We start from the raw sequence: 20,827 nt of genomic DNA, 5'->3' as shown, positions 1-20,827 counted from the left end.
ACCACGAAACGCAGCGGTAACTCCGCTTACTCCCTTCCACCACAAACAAAATAAAGAATTACCAAAGAATCCAGGGGACGAATTTTACACTCAAAGAAGCTATTTTTGTAGCTCATCATGGGTACTAAGATTATTAAAGTAAATACTGAAGAAACTTCTACTATTGCAGTCAATTACAATTAAGAAATATATGTATAAACAATGCATCACTAAAATATCTATTTAGGAAAATAAATAAAAAAAAATAAAGAAATAGAAAAGATTCTCTAAATATTTTCTCTAAAAATTATTTATAATATAAATGTGAAATATTAAATACAAAATTCCACAAATAAAATAAATAAAAATTCAAAAATTATCTTTTATTATAGGCTATTGCGATCGATTATATTATATATAATATAATAATTATTTATAATATGAAATATTAAATACAATATTCTACAAATAAATTGAATAGTTGTATTGCAAAAGCTTTCCTTTATTGCCTTTTATTTTATACGTGAAACGATTTATACTATGTAAATGTGTGTATGTAATACAAATAAAATTAATGTATTTGCTACAGATTTTTCTTCTAATACTAGTAATTCAATTTGAAAAATTGTTCCTAATATCATCAATAAATTGTTTACAATAATGTAATCAACTTCTTGATAAAATATTTTTATTCCATTTGAAAATTGTATACAGAAAAATAATTCGTCAATTTAAATTATTTATGATGAACTAAATAATATGCTATTATATGTACAAATGCTATGTAACTTTCTTGAGAAGTTGTCCACCATTTCTCGCAGTGTATTCGGCTGTCAAAACGCGTCGCGCGCGCAACTTCACTATTTCCACTCGTTTTTTTTTTTTGGCTCGAACCTGTTTTTTTTTCTGCTCTAGGTAAACGCTGCGAGGGAGGCCCAAACTAACTGATACAAATTTGTTACACGTACGTACAGCACTCCATAGTTATCTATATCTCTGTGTGCGTAAATGTGTGTGTAAGTTTTGTGTGTGTGTTGGTGTACGTGTGTTCGTTAGCCTAAAATCCGCGCTGGTTATAAGCCTGGCTAGCATTGTTGTTGTTGCTGTTGCGAGACGAGCTAAAAACTAATTCGAAATTCATGGGCTCGATTTGCATTTTTGATTACTCGAATGCACCACGTGCTCAGCAGTGCGAGCGAGAAAGAACGAGTAAGTGAGAAAGAGAAAGAGAATGAGGAATATAGAGCGTGTCAAGTTAGTTGTAGTTGGAACATTGTCTTGGCCTGGCTAACACAAACACACTCTCACACACAGAGATGGCCCAAAGCCTACATTGCTAACGAAACCAGGCAAAGGTGTGATATTTATATTTATGAACGCAAATTGTACGACAAACGCTTGGGGAATTTTTCGTTAGTTTTAAGTAATTGGGCGCCATTTTTATAGCACATTGTAACATAGACAGGACACTGTCTATGTGTGTGTGTGTGTATGATATAGTCACAAGGGACGCATAGCAAAATACATAAATATTAAAATAAAAATAAAATTATAATGTATGCGTTATGGTTTAATTGGCTGCAGTAAAACGTGTGCATATATTGCGTTCCCTTTTACACAAATTCTCTCTCTTTTTCGCCGTTTTATTCACTATGGATATGTGCATAAAACGTGTAGCTTTATAATTTTTTGTAGCGGCTTTAATTAAAAGTGTGGAGTTCACTGTGGCTACAGAGGATATGGACAAGACCAGCATCTAGGGGAAAACAGAATGTAAAACTTTTAATGTGAAGCCAAGGGAATTATGACGATGGAGGGAAGGCTATAAAGTGAGCAGGAAGACTATAACATAAACACAGAATTAAGAGCTGCATGAATAAACTAAATGCGAACGCTTTAATACAGTGTTCGACTACAAGTAACCCTGTTCCTTCGATCACTATAATTTGAGTGCAAATAAAATGTTCTGCTCACTCATATTTATGTTATTATCAACATTTTTATAGATCCAGATCAGCGCCATGTACATAAATGGATTATATTTTTTAATTATGCCGATCGGTAACATTCAGTGGTATGCAAGGTGTGCCACATAATTAGTTAAGCAAATGAGTTTCTTTTTTTTGTGTTTATACTTTGAATATTGATTAACAAAGAAATAAAGAATAATTTAAACTCGCATATACTTTAACTTTTAAGTAATGTGTTATTTTTAATACAATCACTAAAGATTCTTATTTCCAATAATGCTTTTGATTCGATATGGCATACGTCCAATCAAATTATTCATTATTTCTATTGAGAGAGCTAGAATAGTTTATAAATTCAAAATAAATTCCCTTGACCTATTTCATAAAATGTAGATTCAATTGAACCCATCATATTCCATGCTCTCTCTTTGAATCGGAGCACTTATAGTAAAGAGAAGTATCACTGTATAATATATTTATGGTATTCTTTGGTTGGAAAATCAAATAATCTTTTCAATGTTATCACGTTAATAATACAAAATGCATTAAAACAATGATATATAAAATTTGATGCACTTTACTTAACTCCAAGTGTCAGCAATTAAAAGTCAGTTACTTATGAGCTAACAACTATACATAAATTGATAACTGTGACTTAATTATTTATAACAATGCTTAGCACAACGACACAAATGTTGTAGGTTTGCATAGCAAAAAGGGAAAACAACGAACATTATTCACATTCACATTTTATTGCATAAAAGGTGTTAATTTGTTTGGGTAACCAACACTTTTCCTCTGTGCAGGCGTCGTATTCAACTAATGCTGACAAATAACTCTATTAATATCAGGCGCCAAAACTTTCAAATATGCTAAAATTGTCACTGTCATTTGCCATTGGCCTGACGATGATAATTGTCTACGTGTTTGCGTGTCTCCAGCACATTAGGCGGAAGTTCGACGCTATTGCTGGCAGCATTTCGTTCGCAGTCAATGACTTAATTAGTCAAAAATTTCAACAATGTCGAACCTCGACTCGGTTTCCTGCTGACTGCTGCTTCAGTTCGGCTGTAAGCTGTCAAAATGTCATTTCGAGGTCTCCAGCCACTAATGCTTTATTAGCTTTTGCGGGGATGTTGCCACATAAATTACTTTACACATTAGCCCTGTTGTTGATATCTGATTATTATGTGTCTTTTTCACTAGTAGCAAGAAAGCAAGTGTCTTCTTCTTTGCTGTCGTCGTCCAAGGTAGGACACACGTGCCTGCCAAATGTCCTGGCATGTTGCCTAATCAATGACCCTTATCACCGTGGCAACGCTAGAGATGCCTGTCAGGGCTTTAATTAAAGTTCAAACTGTCAGTGCGAACGTAAATTGAATTTTAATGTGCGCTACGTATCGTATACGTAATCTCAACAACGTATACGCAGTGCAAGCAACAACAAATACACACAGAGAATGCGGTTGCTTGGGCGCAGTTGTCTTTAATTTAATCAATACACAAACAACAAACAAACAACTTAGCCCACATTTGTGAGCACACTCGATAAAGTCTTTCCCCTTCTCCCGCGTCGCGTCGCTTCATCCTGCCAAAGGATGACGACGCAGTGGCCCCAATTTCTCGGCTTCTCTGTGGCCTACTTTGTGGCGCTCAATCAAAAGCTGTAAAATTGGCAGCTGAATTTTAATCGAAAGACAAATGAAACTCTTCATGAAGTACATATATGAAAATGCATGCTTTTCAATTTATATCCTAAGAAAGTGTGGTAAGATTATTCTGCCTTTTGTATTAAAGTTGTTGTACAGACTTAAAAGATATCTTATAATAAATAAAGTTCAAAATTATGCTTATTTAAGTGGATCAAAGTTTGCTTAAATAAAAAATATGTTTGGGTAATATAAGTTTATAAAAACATTTTGTGATCCATAAATAATTAAAAGTTCGAATTATTAAAGCAAATATTAAAATTTGTATAAATCAATAAAATTCTTGCTGAAGTTTTCTGTGCAACTGAAATTACTTTTTTCCAAATTTAGTTCTTTGAAATTTATATTGCATTTCTATGTCTTTGTACTTCTAAAAAAGTGAATAAAAACAATGTTATGTATAGTATCAAACGTAATGAATAGCTTCGTAAAAGTTGTGAAATCTTTCACAAGGCTATCAATATTTCATCTATGCATTTTATTCTCTTCTATTGTGTGATTGGCATCCAAAGCCACTTGAAGTTGCCGCTTTTCCCATCATGTATAGCACTATGGCAGTGCGTGTTTATTGTACAAATACTCGTACAATTTTTCATATTTATTGGCACTTGATACTCTGCATGTTCGACTGTCTGTCGACTGCTGTATTGTTGGACTCTGCTTGACATGAGCTCTCTGTGGACGTATTGTCAATGTGCTAGAATTTTTATTTATTCATAAAACGCGTTCATCTTGCATTTTGCATGTCGTATGTTTGTTGGCTTTTAACTCTTTCCCCACCAATATAAAAAACTAGTCTGGCAATTTATTTAGTTTTTATGCAAATCAAATCACACATGGAATAAAACAAGCATTTTTATATTTTCGCTATATTTTTCACGATTCAAATTCACGATTGCGATCAGGATTTCAAGCGATTTCAATTTAAATTCTGTTTGGCAAACAAATTTGTTAGCCATAACATAAGTGCGTGTCGTCTGCTGCGTCGGCAACAGCATTTTTTTAGAGGTTTTTAATTAATTGATTGTATTTTTGTGACAGGCAAAAAAAAAAGGATTTAAATGAATTTGAAAAAAGCAGAGAATGAAGACTAATTTGATTTTAAAGCACATTGTTATTAGAATTAGTTGTTCACTCAATTTAAATAATCGTATTTTATGTGCAATTTTCTCAAATATTTATTCCTAAACATTGTAATAACAAAGGTCTTTAAAATCAAAAAGTCTTCTTTAATTTTCAACTTTATTTTTATAATTATTTTTTGACTATTTCCCCCAAGTTTGTTGGCAGACATTTCTCATACAACTTCAACGCCTGAAAACATGTGTCATCTCTATTGATTTTTCATTTCTTCAAGTTGTTACGACAAACTTCAAATTAGCTGCAAACTAAAAACAACAATTCAAAAGCCAAAACTCCATACATTTTGGCACACACATGCTACACACACACATAAGTACATACAAACAATCATATGAAAAGCAATTTCTATAACCGACAAAATTGCAGCCACATTTCAACTTCGGCCATAGAACTTCACTTCACTTATCATTCGGTCCGTTTGCTAGAAGAAAATTGTGTTCGATATGCGATGGCAAGCAACATCGTGCAGTTGACCAGAAGAACTATTTGTAATATTCTTGTGGTTCAGGCGAACGAAAAATTCTATGAATATGCAAAGTGAAACTAAATGGCGTGTAACAAGCATAGAAGTCGAAGGCAAGGCAAAGTGCAGAGAGAAAAAGTAAAAGAATAGAAACTAAACGAAACGAAAACATATTAAAGACTGGCGCCAAGTTGATCAAATTGATGCTTGGCTTTTTTGGGCCAGCAGCCAAAGTCATGGCAAATATACGAATATACTCGTAACTTATAAAGTTGCTAAAAACCGAATGAAAAATAAAAGAAAAAATAAATTGAAATCGCATATAAGTCAGACTGAGGATTGAAGTTGCGTTGCAAGAACTGCTTTTGCCTTTTGCGGCCCGAGACGAGGCGCAGGGCAAAACAAATAGAAAGAATAGACAAGGATGCCAAAGACAAGGAGATAGAGAGAGAGGGAGAGAGGCAGAGATGAGGCCACGGAAGCAGAGCGCAACGGACACGTAACGTGGATGGTTTCCACAATTGCTTCGGTTTGTTATATGACAACAATAACAACAATTGCACTCCTGTGGGCCTGTCACGGCACAGTTCAATTTCGCCACAAACAGGCCACAGCTCGAAATTGATAGGAAAGTCGAATTGGTGTGTCGGTCATGTGAGTAGACGGAGATGTACTCAAGCTTTGAAATCTTATTCTTCAAATTGCCAAAAATTTTATTTAAAATTAATGAGAATTTGTCTTTGATTATTAAATATATTTGCACTGATTATTAAATCTAACTATCTTAGAGTAAACAATATTTAAACATTTTTTAATTATCTTTAGTGATGTCGTATTTTAAAATGTCAAACACCTAACAAAAGTTTGATTACAATTTATATATATATATATTTACATTAACTCGTACATTAGTTGAGATAAATAAATAAAATATCTGCGTAATAATTAAAAATGTTTGGCAACAATGTCATATTTTCTTTACAAAATGTGGTGTTAAATTCATCGATTTAAGCTCAAAGCTTTTACAACAAAATCATATTTACTTTAAAGTGATAAATTGACACTTACTGTCGTTATTTATATACTTTGATAATCATTTAATTCGAAATACTGAAAGTTTTCAAATTAAATCAATTATTCAACCTTGATTCAATCCTTGTAATATTTTCTTAATCTTCAAAATTAAATCATTTTATCAGCGGTAATCCAAGGTGATTAAATGTATAGTAATAAATATTCGTGTGGCCAAAATCGAAATACATATTTTACTTTACAAGTTCTTGTATGTGGGCCAAGAAGGCAATTTGTTGTCAGTCTCTCGCCTTCTTCAAACGCCTTCCCTCTCTTACCCTAGCCCTCTCTCTCTCTCTTTGAGTGTCATGACAGCTGGCACAGTATGTAATTGGTGACAGCGGCTGCATTAAGATGTCCAGCGAGTGTCTGATGTGTTTGTCGTTGACAGGAAACAACTCCGAATCAGAAATCCAAACCGAATCGCATTCCGAATTGAGGCAGCGACAAGGGCCAAAGGCAAAGGCAAAGGCAGCGTTTGACATTTAGTGTGCATGCAAATTTCATGCATCCGTTTCCGGCAAAACTGCGAGTCACATAGCAGAAGGCGACTTTTTGACAGACTTTTTGAGCTGGCCAAGTCCAAATGAAATATGCACCTAATTAGTGCGCGACCCTGTGCCATTTCCCACTCTCTCACTGACTCACTCACAGAAAACACGAAGAACGCAGAAGCAGAAGCAGATTTTTAATTATTTATGAAAACATGCAATGGTCAAATGACCAAAGAATGACGTAGTGTGAGGGTGAGGGATGGAAAGTGTAAAATGGCAAAAGGCGAAGCAGCATTTTTCATTAGTGCGGGCGTTGTCGAGTGGCCAAAAGCCCCGATGTTTTACAATATAATTGCGAGCGAACGAGCGAGGCGAGCAACAGCCAACAAAACTCTCTGACCTGACCGCTGACGCTGCCGTTGCCGTTGCGGCCTTGAGCTCGTATGTAATTTGTTTTAGCCGAGTTTCTGCTCAGCAGCCCGCTTTCCCGTTCTCCCCCGCCAACCTTAACCGACAACCCTCCATCAAACAATTTTCAACATGCAAGGCAAAGAGCAGAGCATATAGAGCGAACCCAACATACATATATAATATGTTTATGTATGTGCATATATCATATAAGGACACGATATATTAAACTCATACACGCAACAACCAAAAAAAAAGAGAAGCCAAAAAAAAGGGGATGGGAGAGGGAAGGATATAAAACCATTTAAAAAACGAAAGCCAATAAAACATTGCCTACAAAAGTTGGCTGGATAGTCAGCCGGATAGTGGAAGCACTTGCCGAGTGAGAAGTCAGTGAAAGTATTACGAATTGAAGGGCAGAACATGTTGGTAATAAATATGGATACACAGTTCATATATGTAGGTTCATGTTCTCGTATGTACTCCAGGGCAAATGATGACTGCTGTGCTACGAGACTGTTATAAGCGAGCAATTAATTTGGGAGATGGGGAAGAGGGCTTCATATAAGTTTTATAAATAACTATGGCTTATATTTAAACCCTGCAAGAATAATTTATGGACAGAGTAAACTTTGAAATTGTAGTAGAGTAAATATAGTATAAACAAAAATAAATTTGCAAAGAAATCCAAATAAAAACAAGTAAGAAAGCTGCAGTTGAGTGTTCTCTACTGTGAGATACCCGCTACCCATTTTGAATAAAAGCTCATATATACCGAATTATTATACCATTCAAATAGTAAAAATATGCATTTTATATACATTCAAAATATACCAAAGAGTACAAAATATGCCAGAGGGGTTTTTTCGCATACAAAAGTATTTAGTATATCGAATATTCTTTCAAAGAATTATGTCATAGTAAACTATTAACATACATTTAACATTTGAATTGTGGAATTGTATTGATCCGATTTTATTTTATTTTCAAATTCAGTTTGCACAATTGTCTAACATTGCATGGAACTCTTTACTCAACTCAAATATTTGACAATTTATTATTTTAACACAATATTATTCAAAATCACAAATCAATATTTACAATATTTAAACAAGAGAAACATGAATATTTGTAAGTTCATAAATACATACTCTAACAATACATAGACTAACAAGATTGTATACAAGTTCTCGCTGTCCAGTTGTCATTATGACCCAGAAACCAAACACATTTGAAATGATAAGTGCCGCTACAATTCTCTATTACAATATGTATTTGTGTTGGGCACACACATACACATACACACACAAACATAGTCTAAAAACTAAAAGCCAATAAAAAACACGAGTTTTCTGCAAAACGAGGGAAAACATTAAAAATAGAAGAGGCACACAGAATTGTTTGAAACATACGGGAAATGTGGGGAAATCACGGATGGTTGAATGGACAAAGGGTTGAGGGGATTGCCTGCCCTCTCTTTTTTTTTGGTGGGGGGTTTGGCTGCTTTTAGCCACTCGTAACTGTTTTACCTATTTTTATTGTTGTCGCCAATGCTGTGCTGGTTGTTGCTATTGTATTTTCCACACACACACACATTTAGCCTTCAACTCTCTGGCTGTTGCTCGGTTTTTATTGATTTTTTTTTTGGGTTGGTTTGTGTTCGTAGTTTGTGTTAGAAAAATGCTTTAGGTACAAGGTTTTTTAATATTTAAAATGAAGCCACCCGTTCAAAACAGTTACACAAACACAATTTCGGAAATGACCCAAAAATGCTTAAATCGAAATCTCAATAAAAGGGCATTTGGCGTGAACTGTCAATCAGACAGACAACTAAAAAGCAGTCAGTCAGCCAGCCATTTAGTCAGACAGTTGGTCGATTCTCCGGGTCGTTGTTCGCTCTTATGTGTTTATCTGTTTTACTCTTGTTGTTCGTGTTGTAGTTTTTAGTCATCAACCATTTTCTATGCCAAGTGCCACGTACTCTCTGCCCCCGTCTGAGTGGCTGGTTCTTCTCTTCGGCTCTCCTCTCCTCTTTTATCCATTTGCCCTATTCGCTTCTATGCGAAATTGTGTTAAAAATCGCATTCCTTCTCGAGTTTTTTTTCTCTCTCTCTTTCTTTCTGTGTATGCAACGGAAATTGAAAATAGCGCCACGTTGTTTGTGTGGCACTTTCCATTTTTATAGTACATGTTGTTGTTGTTGGTGTTGCTGCGGCTGCTGCTGCTTCTGCTGTTGCACAAAATGCTCATATGGCATGAAAAATTTAATTGGAGTAAAATGCTGCTGCACAACTCTCAAAAACTAGTTAGCGTCGCAAAAGAAATCAAAATAAAACTAAAATGGAACCAAAACAAGAACTACAAATAAAACTAAAACTGGCACATAGCATAAATCAACGAGAGTTTGTCGTGAGATTGAAATGTGCATTTCGTATTAGCTTTAAATATGCATATAACCGGATGCTATGTGTACGTATAGTAACATAAAAGCACATACTATATGCTTGTACATACATACATGTATGCTGCATATCAAGTGGCTTATAAATAAAAAAAACCCAACACAAAAATGCTAAACTTATTTTATCGGAGTAGGTAAATTCGTTCTAAGTTCCAACTAATATATGAGATATACAAATTAGCTTATTTAATATTTAAACTTGCACCAAAATAATATATAATAACAATATTTATTGAAATGCAAGGACGCTTAATTTCTTTATTAAAGAATTTAATTGAAAATGTTCCATTTTTATAGTTAATCTTCTTTTGCGTAATGTTTCATTTTAATCATGAATATGAAATATTTAGCCTGGGGGCTCATTGCATCAAGGAATTGTATTTGTTATGCAAATAAAATAATATAAATAAATTGGATTTTTTCATTTTTTTATGTTTTTGTAATAAATTTTAACTAATCTTTGGTATAGCTAAATCATTTAAAACTTTTATAAGTGCATTTAATTGATATATAAATTAAATATTCATTAAAGTTCAGGAATATAAAATATCTGAATTGTAAGTTTTGGTCAGGAGTTTAATTGTAAATTTTGTCATATTATATTTTGTTTCTAGTTTTCTAACATTGTCAAAAGTGTTGAATACTTTTAAAATATTTTTCATATCAAATAATTATAACTTTGATATATTTTTTACATTTTTTATACATTTTATTCAAACTCTTACTAAGGATTGATGTATTGTTTATGTGAAGGCGCTTCCAATTAATGTATAATTATTAATTCTATTAGGAATCGAACTCGAAAATTCTCATTTTTTATCATAGTCAAAATATTTTAATACTTTTGTTTAACATTGCAGTGTAATCATAGATCTTAATATAATTTAGTTCATTAATTTGTATGTTTATAAATTTCAAACTCACTTCAATGCAGTTAAATGAATAATAATAATCAAGCGAAGGAAACTGGCTAGACTGAATTCTTATATGGTCTCGGTTTCATTATTATGTGCACTCCAAAGATTATTTGGTTGATTTGGCACTTCCTTTAAGACGTCGTCACAATGCTATCAAAGCCCATGCAGTGTTAATTAATATTTGATGTAAGGAAAGTACATAAGTATATACATATACATACATATGTATGAGTACTATATAGAATTTGCTCGATGTGCATATTTTATGTTAGCTAAGTAAGTTTGTCATATGCCCTAAAAGCAAACATCAAACAAGTTTCGCCCACATTGCGTATGAGTTATGCATTATGTTCTTTAGTTTCCTGTTATGCTCTGTTTAGCTCTCTGCTCGGCTTTGTGTTTGTTTGTGCAACGCATTACGACAAATATTTGCGCATTGGACAACATATTCCTGCTGCTCGTTGTTGTTGTAGTCGCTGTCGCTGTAGTCAGTGTTGTCTGTGCTTCAGCTGTGTTTGTTGCTTCTGGTTTTTGGGTTTTTCTTGCCTAGTCGCCAAACGAGGTCAGTCCAAAATCTAAGCCCTTGGCTATCCAAACAGCTGATGTCAGCACAACATATACATATATACCAGTATTCCGTAGGTGTTTGCGTGCCACATAAGTAAGGGAGGTGGCTACAATTCCATCTAACGTGTTCTTTTCTACTTTTTTTTTTGTTCGTACTTTGATAAATCAGTCGGTAAAGCCGCAGGGCCAAGGCAGACATACAAGTGCCCCACCAAAAAATAGGGGATGCGGAGGCGGGCGTTGGCAAAACACTTTTGGCTATGATTTACCAGCAATGCAGCCCGCAGGCACACACAACTTTTGCTTACTGAGTTCACTTCGGGCATAAATTAAGTGTTTATTTAGATAGCACGAGAAGCAGAGAAAGTCATAGCGAGAGTTTTATATAGATGCTTGCAGAATTTTAGTTATTGTTATATTTTATGCATGCCAAAAGGGTTCAGCCAGTTATGGAACTACTGCAAGGCCGTGCCACAGATGCTGCAAATGGTTCATATAAAGTTATTTTTATTCAAATGCCAGCCAAGTGCCGATTGAGTGCCTTAGAGTCCACACTAAATGGATAGAGAGAGAGAGCGAAAGAGAGAGCAGTCGTAACTCAATTTGAGTCATCGATTGATAAATTGCTAATATTTCCATCTTGTTTCTTTTGCAGCTTGCAAAGTCTCAAGGTAATTGAAATGCCTCGACTCAGTTACAAATGTATATGAAAAACTCTACTCGGGTTTCAGTTATACAATTTGCTAGTCTAATTCAATTTTAAATTTGTATAAGATGAAAAGTAAATATGAAATATTAAACAAATTTTCAATGAAATGCGCATCCAAAAATACATTGCAAACATTTTGTAAATTGTTTTTATTTATTTACTCTTTAATTAATGGTGAAATTTCGCAAATTTCTGCTTCAAGAAGCAAGCTAATTAAATTACCTCATTTTAGTAAAATTATATCGCACATCATTTGCATAAAGCTTTCCTCATTTAATTAAACAAATAATACACATTAAATATGTGCAAAATAATTAATTGAGATGTAAATAGAGATGAAAGTCAAAAGGGCATTTAATGCGCTCACATTTTACATTAAAGCAATCGCAATCTCATAAATCTGTCACAGAGTTGCAGAAAGCAATCTTTCAATCTCTTAATACAAGTACTTCGTGCTACAAACAAAAATCTATTGTAAGCATCTTTACTGTTTTTTATGGCAGCTTAGTCAAAGCAAAGAGAAGCAAACTGTGTCATGCAACCAGATAAAAAAAAAATAAAACGACAAATATTGAATGGAAAAGAAACAAAATAATAGTAGAGCAGATGATGCTCAGTTCGTTGTCCTACAAACATGACCCGTGTGACCAGCGACTCAATAAGGTTGCAGCAACCGGCTTAAGTTCCATCGAAGGTAAGACATGTGAGTGTGAGTGTTGTCAGTGTTTGGCAGCGACTTGGCTAAAAAGATAAACTTTTCAAATGCGCAGAGTTCTGCAATTGGATGCTCACTGCGCCAATCTCACGTAACTACGCGAAAGAAAACTCGCATTTCTCTGGCCACAAGCTTTATTTGAGATTTTCCCTTTCTTTTGCACTTTATGTATGCTTCACTTACTTTAACTTTGCTTTGGCAGCTGATGCGTTGAAGCCGCTGTTGACGATGATGATTTCTCTCTCTTTCCTTTTTATATTTGATTTTTTTTTTTGTAATATTTGTCGATGTTTAAATTTGCTGTTTGCTTTTAGGTTTCTGTTTGTGACATTTTGTCAGTGTGAACGCACAGGAAAAAAGGAGGCGACCTTGACTGGGCGCACACAAAAACACACACTCACTCACTCACGAGAGAGAGACGAGACGAGACGGGTAGACGAATAGACAGACAGACCGACAGACTGTGGCTGGCAGTTCCAGGGCAACAGTTCTATGGCGCCGCTGCAGCTGCCTGAATACGGTTTTGTAACATTTTAAAGCAGCAGCTCAATACATCGTATATCCTTGAAAGCTACGTAGCAGATAGCGTGCAATCAATAAAAACACACGCTCACACACACACACACACAACACGTACGCACGAATAGTGACAGCAACGTTGTGGTCACACGTTGCGTATACGTAACGCACACAACATTTATATTATTTGTATGAGAGAATTTTTATTTGATTATGACCCAGCTGATTTGGGCATCGAACACACACAAACACAAAGCACACACAGAAATTGATGTTTTGGGCTTTATTTTTCCTATTTTTTTGTTGTACTCCGTTTCGCGAAAAGATTTTTTGTGCGCGAGAGCTTCTGCACGTTACGCGTCCTTGTTCCAACTACTGGCGTTCAACGCAACGCAACGGCCACAACTCGATTCGCTGACGGGTCCTGGACGCCCCCGAAAGTAGCAGCAGCAGCAGCGACAACGAAAGCGATTACAAAAGCTTTTATGCTCTCTTGTTCACGCTCTCTCTCTCTCTCCGTTGCTTTCCATTCAGCGTGCAGTAGAAAGCTTTGCACTCACTGTGCTTGCTGTTGGCCCAGGCTCTCACCGTCTCTCTGTTGTTGTTGTTGCTTCTCTCCGCTTGCTTTCGAGGCCTGTCTCTTTGTTGTTGTTCTCTCTCACATTCTCACTCCCTTGCGCTCTGGCTCTCTTCGTTTTTGTTTTGTTTTGCTGCTTCGCTAGCAAGGTTAACAACAAACGAAGCTGCATGGCGCCAATATCCCAAAACATCTGATTGCTGTCAAAATTGTGCGGAACATGCGCAATTCGATTGATTGTGTTTAGTAGGTTGCCAGCGTGTGGAGTCGTCAGTTAGACAGCTGGAATGCGAAGAGTTAGGTTAGTATGGAAACACAAAACTCCCATTTAGAGATGCAGCAAAAGTGAAGTTAACAGAGCAGAACATATGGAAGAAGCCTTGATTTACGATTAGCCAAAGTGATTAAGACAATTCCGATATTTGTCTAAATTAGAAAGCATAAATTTAATGGTAGAATGTCAACTCAACGTATACGCAATATATTCTAGTTTGCTGATGTACTATTTCTCTGCTTATTAGCAGATTAAAACATGAAATGATATCACAGCGGCTTAGCGCAAATCTTCTCACCTTAATGTTTGTTGTTTTTTTCGGGGTAACCCGATATTGTGGCTGGTTTTCGGTAACCGTAATTGCTGCACCTGCAAACCGCAGGTTAACAGCTGCCAACCACATGGCCAGAGATTCCGTTCTGTCAGTCTAAACTAATATTTAAAAGCCACAGCATTTCGAAGTAGCAACCAAGCGCCAATTACGCGTGCACCACCCCGAAAAGTATGCAACAAAAACTCAACGCGCCAACAGCAGCAGCAACGAAAATAATGGAAATACCACACAAAAAATAAAATTGTGTAGAGCGAGAGAACAGACACAATATACTCGCAACTGAAGCTGGAGCTGGAGCTGGAGCTGCATTTGCAGCTGGCCAGGAGAGTTAGCTAAACCTTGTTACCAACAAATTTTGTGCATATTTCACAAAAGTTGCGGCATTTGCAACGAACGTTGTCATCGTCGTCGTTGTCGTTGTCGCTTGTTCGTTTTGTGTGTGCAGTATTTTTTGGGGGGATTTACTTTTTCATTTTTTTCAGCAGTCCGGCGCGTGAAAATCCGAGAGGTGACACTTGTCCAAATTATCTTGCGGGATAAACCAGCGCACTTAACGTGTTATCAGTGCAAACGATGCCAGCGTGGCGCGGCGTGCACACACAGAGAGATAAATAGAGAGAGAGGGAGAGAGAGCGAGAAAGCAAGCACAACTCCAAACATGAGGCGCATTGTAATCAAACGCAGGCAGCTGCAACACTCGAGCCAAACAATCACACACGAACACAAGCTCAGGCGCAAGCTGAAGCTGAAGCCCAAACCTAACTGACATGCAGTTGACTCCAAAAGAGTCGCAGTTGGGATACAGGATGCAGGCTGCAGGATACAGGCCACCAAGCACTACCACAACGACGTCGTCGACGATGAGGCATGCAACGGACGCTTGAGAGTGTGACCAAACCCACATCTGGATGTGAGTGTGAGCTCTGACTGTGAGTGCGACTTTGAGTGTGAGTGTGAGTGCAAGTGTGTGTCCACAGTCGACAGCTGCCGCATAATACAAAACATATACTCAGCTGAGGCTGCAGTCAAGCTGAAAATGTTTAACACGAAAAGGAGTTATCACACTGACAGGATGAGGCCAGCACGCGAACGCGAACGCGGACACGGATGAAGACCGGGACAAAGACGAGAATGACGACGGTGACGCTGACGAGAATGAAGTTGCGCATGCAGACGAGCCAGAGTTTGTGGATAAAGACGAGGAGCCGCGACGTGCCATCCACACGAAATTATGACAAACTTCTGATGAAGAAAAATGCCGCAACCACGAAAAAACGCAAGAAAAAAAATCACACTACTAAAACAGGTTTCTATGCGGAGACTAAAAGCTGAATCTGAACATCCATAAACCAATCCAAATTAAAGCCATTAAAGTCGAAAGAATCTAGTTATCAGCTATAGTTAGAAAAATAATGTAATAAATGGGAAGATATAAAATTATTACAAGCTATTACAATACAAATTATTTATATGAAATCAAAAATAAATATTAGATTATATAACATTTTATTTACTGTCAATTTAATTTATATTTCTAAGTAGATTACTTTTATTGCGTATTGTAAAAGCAATAAGTTTTATATTTTTAAGCTGATGTTAAAAAAAAATATATATATTTGTACGGTTTCTTGTCACTTTAAATATGTCCGAACTAAACTTTGCAGTTTTAGTTTACAGAAATTCTTGAAAGTCGAGTGTTTGGTAATTAAATTTCAATTAATATTTCTTAGGTGAAAAATAATTAATGATCTTCAAAGTTGTTCCATTTTACATACATAAATAACAAAAATCATCATCAGTCGACCAGGAGTTTGACAATCGGTGGAATGAAAATTAAAGCGCTTTTATAAGTTACGAAAGAAAATTCAGCAAAAATTAAAATATGAAAAACAAATGCAGTTGATAACCGCAGGCCATGCGACATCAGTTGGGGAACATCAGGAGGACGCCAGCAAGCGCATCTCTTATGAGAACAAAAAACTATGCCTATCAACAAGAAGGGCAGTGAGCAGAGTAGTTGTTGACTGTCAGAATTAAACCACGCCCGCCGTCTGCAAATGAAAGCGGATAAAATTGAAGTAGCTGCAGTTGTTGGCCGGCCAATGAAATTGCCCCCCAGCAACAGCATAAACTAAAAAAAAACACTTATACAAATGTTTTTTATACCCGCTACCCACAGGGTAGAAGGTCGGGTTCGTATGTCCCTATGAAGAGCCTTATCTCAGAGATTACAAGAGCTCCAGTTTTTGGTAAAGTTTATTAGTACGTGTTATGTTTGCACGCAGATCAAGTTTGTTTCAAACTTTTACCACTTCTACCCGCGAAAATCACCAAAAATCACATATCAAGCGTAGTTTTTAAACCAGATTTTTGGTACATACAATAATAGCTACAGCATTTAAGATTACTGAAAATTTGGTTCCGATCAGATAACAATTGTAGAAGTTATTTCAGAAATACTTTTGTATGGTAAATAACACCTACTACAATTGGAACTTAGTTGCTTTGGCTGACAATCTGGTATATTTCGCACTCTATCATATATTTTGCATGTCGTACTTTTCTAATATATATAATATAATATAATTCGTATATTATAAAATGAATACCGCAGATTAGAAACGGATAGCGAGTATCTCACAGTCGAGCACACTTAACTGTAACTTTCTTCTTTTTTTTAATTTTTATTTCACAATTTGTTTGAGAAAGCGGTGTAGAAGGGGAATGCGAAATGGGTCCACTTCATAATGTCCGTCGATTAGCACAAAAACTTTCAAGTTGAGGCGGCTTTTGCGGTAGCTTTGGGCCACCGCTAAATGACTTTAAAATGTAACCACAAAACATACATATAAAAGCGACAAATTCCAGCGCATTTCCCCAGTATCTTAGCTTGCATATGTATGTGTGTGTGTTGGACCAATTATGACAGAGTCAGCGCCAACTAATTACACGTGAGCCTGGGATACTCTCGCACCAACGAAAATTCTTGTTTGCTTGATGACGACGGCATTGCTTTGATGGCCACACATAAAAACCCACCGCAAGCAGCACTCGAGCCAAGCAACAGCAACAATCGGCGGGTGTTGTGTGGAGTGAGAGCATAGCACATAGGCAACTTAACCCGTTAACGCGTTAAAGAGCAAACGAGTGGTTAAAAGCTATGCCAGCACGCAGGACGAAGGACGCGTGGCCACAGAGGCAACCGGTTGACTGGCTGCTGCCTGACTGCTTTGCTTGCTTGGCTGCTTGGTTGATGCTTCATGAAACCTGGCCACCATGCTCGATGATGGTCGGTGCAAAGAGATTGGAGGACGGTGAACGGTGAATGGTGAAGGGAGGATGGCCGCCAAGTCAAAGACTTTTCGAGTGGACTGCAGCGCACTGCAGAGGTTAAACACTAACCTGATGAAGGCAAACGCCGCAACAAAAACAAAACCACAATGCTCAAGCTAAACATTATCGAATAATAAATACTCTTATTGCTAAGTAATCAAGAAAGAATATTTGTGATATGCTAAATGCTAAATGAGTCATATATACCTGCTAAATGTTCTAAATAGTAAATTGAATGAATATGTCATTCATATAAGCAAATTGAATTGGTTTTATTATTTTAAATAAACAGTACTAAAAATCAACTGAGCAACATTTGAATAAATCCTGAAATATATATAATATACATAATTGCAAAAAAAAACCTATATTAAATATCGGGATTTACATTTTTATTAAATTATTAGTTCTAATATGCGTATATAAGAATTATATATTTATTAATTATTCGACAAAGTAATTTTAATATTATTAAATATATTCAAATAATTAAATTTTTATAAATATTATATAAACTAAAAAAAATTATTCAAGCTCATATTTTTAATGTGCCATACTTCAAAATAAATAATATAATAAATTAAGTATATAAAAAGTAGTATGAAAAACGAATTTTTCTTTAATTAGAGAATCTATCACCTAATTATTATTTCTTTTAAAATATGTACATACAAATATATCATAATAAATCTCGGAATAAAAAATATGTTTTAAATTTGCAAATAAATTTTGAATCAAAAATATTTTTTTTATTCTACAATTTATGTCATATGGATCTTTTCATTCTTCTGTCGAGATTTAGTTTTAAAAATTTCTTTTAGTTTTCTAACATACTAATTCTAAGTCCACAAACCTTGTGTAGTAATCAGGCTGCCTTGCTGTGAGAAAGATCATTGAAATGCTTCTGTTTATGTAAATATGTTTTGGAGCAGCTCTGTTTGTCGCTGCCTTTTGTGTTTTGCTTGTGTTGTGTTGTGCTTTCTGTGTTCTGTGTTCTGTGTAGTGTTCGTTTAGTCACTGCGCTAGGCGTGTTGGGAACCTACGAAAATGAAGACATTTTTCAACCTGAACTTTGCTTGTTGTTTACCTCATGTCCTGTTCCATGTTCAGACACAGCAAACCGAGCAAGCAACTAGCTTCCACATTTGTTGAGTGAATTTTGGGCAACTTTTGAGTATCACATTTACCACTTTAAGGATACATTGAGTGACATGCACGTGCTGGAAAATGCGGCATCAAGCGTGAAATATGAAAATATTATGACTTTTGGTGCATTAAAAATGTTTTTCGGCAATTTTGTTTTTTTTTTTTTTTTGTATTTTCTTTTTTTCTTCTTATTTTCTCTTTGCAATGCGACACTAAAAATTATGTTGCCTGACTCCTGATGTTGTTGATGACTGTCGCCTGCTGTGGCTTCTGCAATGGAATTTTGCTCTCCTTTTAGCTACGCTTGCTCTGGCATTTTCCAGTTGCGAGTTCCCAGTTACCAGTTAATGTCGCTACGCTGACAGCCGCATGTCGCGGCACCAACAGCAACAGCAGCAGCAGCAGCATCAGTAGCAAACAACAAATGCAACAACAATGTCATCACTTTGACGTTGATGAATAACATCAACAGTTTTTGGCCAAGGCAATGGCAACCACTGGCAAAAGGATTTTGGCAATAGTCAGTCCTCTCTTCCCTCGCTCACTTCTTTTCGGCACAACACTCGAAAGTTTCATTTGGTCGACTTTATAACTTGTTGGAGGCATCATAAAATGTAGTTGAAAGTCAGAACTGCTTCTGTGTAGTTAAATTTGATAATTGAGAGAACAACATTTCAGACTAAAGAGACAACTGTTTGCGTAAAGATCTTTTTAAAATGCCAAACAAAACAAGTAAGATCGTTTTATTTGAGAGTACTGTACTACAAGATACGCTGACGAAAAATATCGAGTACCGAATACGTATTCTACGAGTATTTCCCTCTTTTTAATGAGCATAGAATGCTCACAACAATCCACTTTATAGAATTTTATATGCTATCAGAGTTTTACGAAGACTATGAATAATAATAAACACATACTCGGAAAATAAGATAATAAATTTGTGCTATGATACGCCAAGTGATATTTCGACGTTATAGAAAATTGTGCATAAATGGAGATTTTAAAATGTAAACTTGGAAATGTCACATATTTAATTCTTTACATTTATTCACTCATAGATTTATGTAGTTTATGTAGCAAATCCTACTAAAGCCTAACGCCTCTTTCTATACACTATCTGTCCATTTTTGCTAATAAATCTTTTCAATTATCAAAATAATTAAAAATCTATATAATCTTAACCTTTATCCTAGTAAGATTAACTGCATATTTATTATTATTTTGAACAGCAGTCAAAACAGAGCCATTTCAAAGCTGCTTGTGATGCCTGTCTGGCAACGTACATAAGCCATTAAGTATACGCCTCGTCTGCTATCTGCTAGTATAGAACTGCGATTCTTGCATACTCTCACTAGCCAGAGAACCATCGTCACAGTCAACTCTTGTCCTCTTTTTATCTAACCCAAATGACTTTAACCCCCAAAGCCTCACAGACGTACAAAGCCTTTCGACAGCGCATAAAACTAAACCAAAACTACACTCAGCTCAACCTCAAAACAAGCTAACCAACAAACCTTATTAAAATACGAGAGATACACGCCCTAAACTGAACCTAACCTGCCTCAATTTCTCAGCATGCCCATACCTTATAATCCCACCGCCCAGCAGTCGCCTTCATCTCCCTCTTCTCGACCCGAAAGCACGTAAGGAAGCGTATAATTTAATTAAATTATCTGGGGCAGCTGCAGCAGCAGCATCAACGAAAAATGTGCATCAAAGTGCACTTAAATCATCAGCGAGGCACGGCGACACACACACAGACACAAACACAGACGGAGAGAGTCAGAGATAGAGAAAGCGAACTAAACCCACACACCTTCCTGCTACTCAGGCTCTTCTCCTTTCAAAATGGCGTTGGCTAAGTGCCGTTGCATTATAAGCGAACAGAGAGAAGCGAACTGAAATGAAGTGAAGTGAAGTCAGCCAACCAACCAACTTTGTACTTTGACTTGTATTAGTGACCGGAAATGCAGGTTTCCGAAGGAAGGGAATACCCAGCGGGGAGCGCAGGGAACAACACGAACCGCCTCAATGA

At 36.1% G+C, this 20,827-nt stretch overlaps 1 protein-coding gene across 2 annotated transcripts in view; it reads right to left on the bottom strand.

The window, feature by feature from the left end:
* Positions 1 to 13,500, bottom strand: part of LOC117567911 (uncharacterized) — a 75,916-nt gene extending 62,416 nt beyond the window's left edge. Inside the window, exon 1 of one of the 2 annotated variants that reach the window (XM_052005330.1) lies at positions 12,790 to 13,500. The gene's annotated coding sequence lies outside the window, so the exon portion shown is untranslated. The remainder of the gene's footprint in view (positions 1 to 12,789) is intronic. The other variant, XM_034248189.2, reaches the window with a different exon arrangement.
* Positions 13,501 to 20,827: the final 7,327 nt, after the last annotated feature.

The sequence above is a fragment of the Drosophila albomicans genome, chromosome 3 (genome assembly GCF_009650485.2).
Source record: "Drosophila albomicans strain 15112-1751.03 chromosome 3, ASM965048v2, whole genome shotgun sequence".
Classification (NCBI taxonomy): Eukaryota; Metazoa; Arthropoda; class Insecta; order Diptera; family Drosophilidae; genus Drosophila; species Drosophila albomicans.
This window is presented reverse-complemented; position numbering and strand designations above follow the sequence as displayed.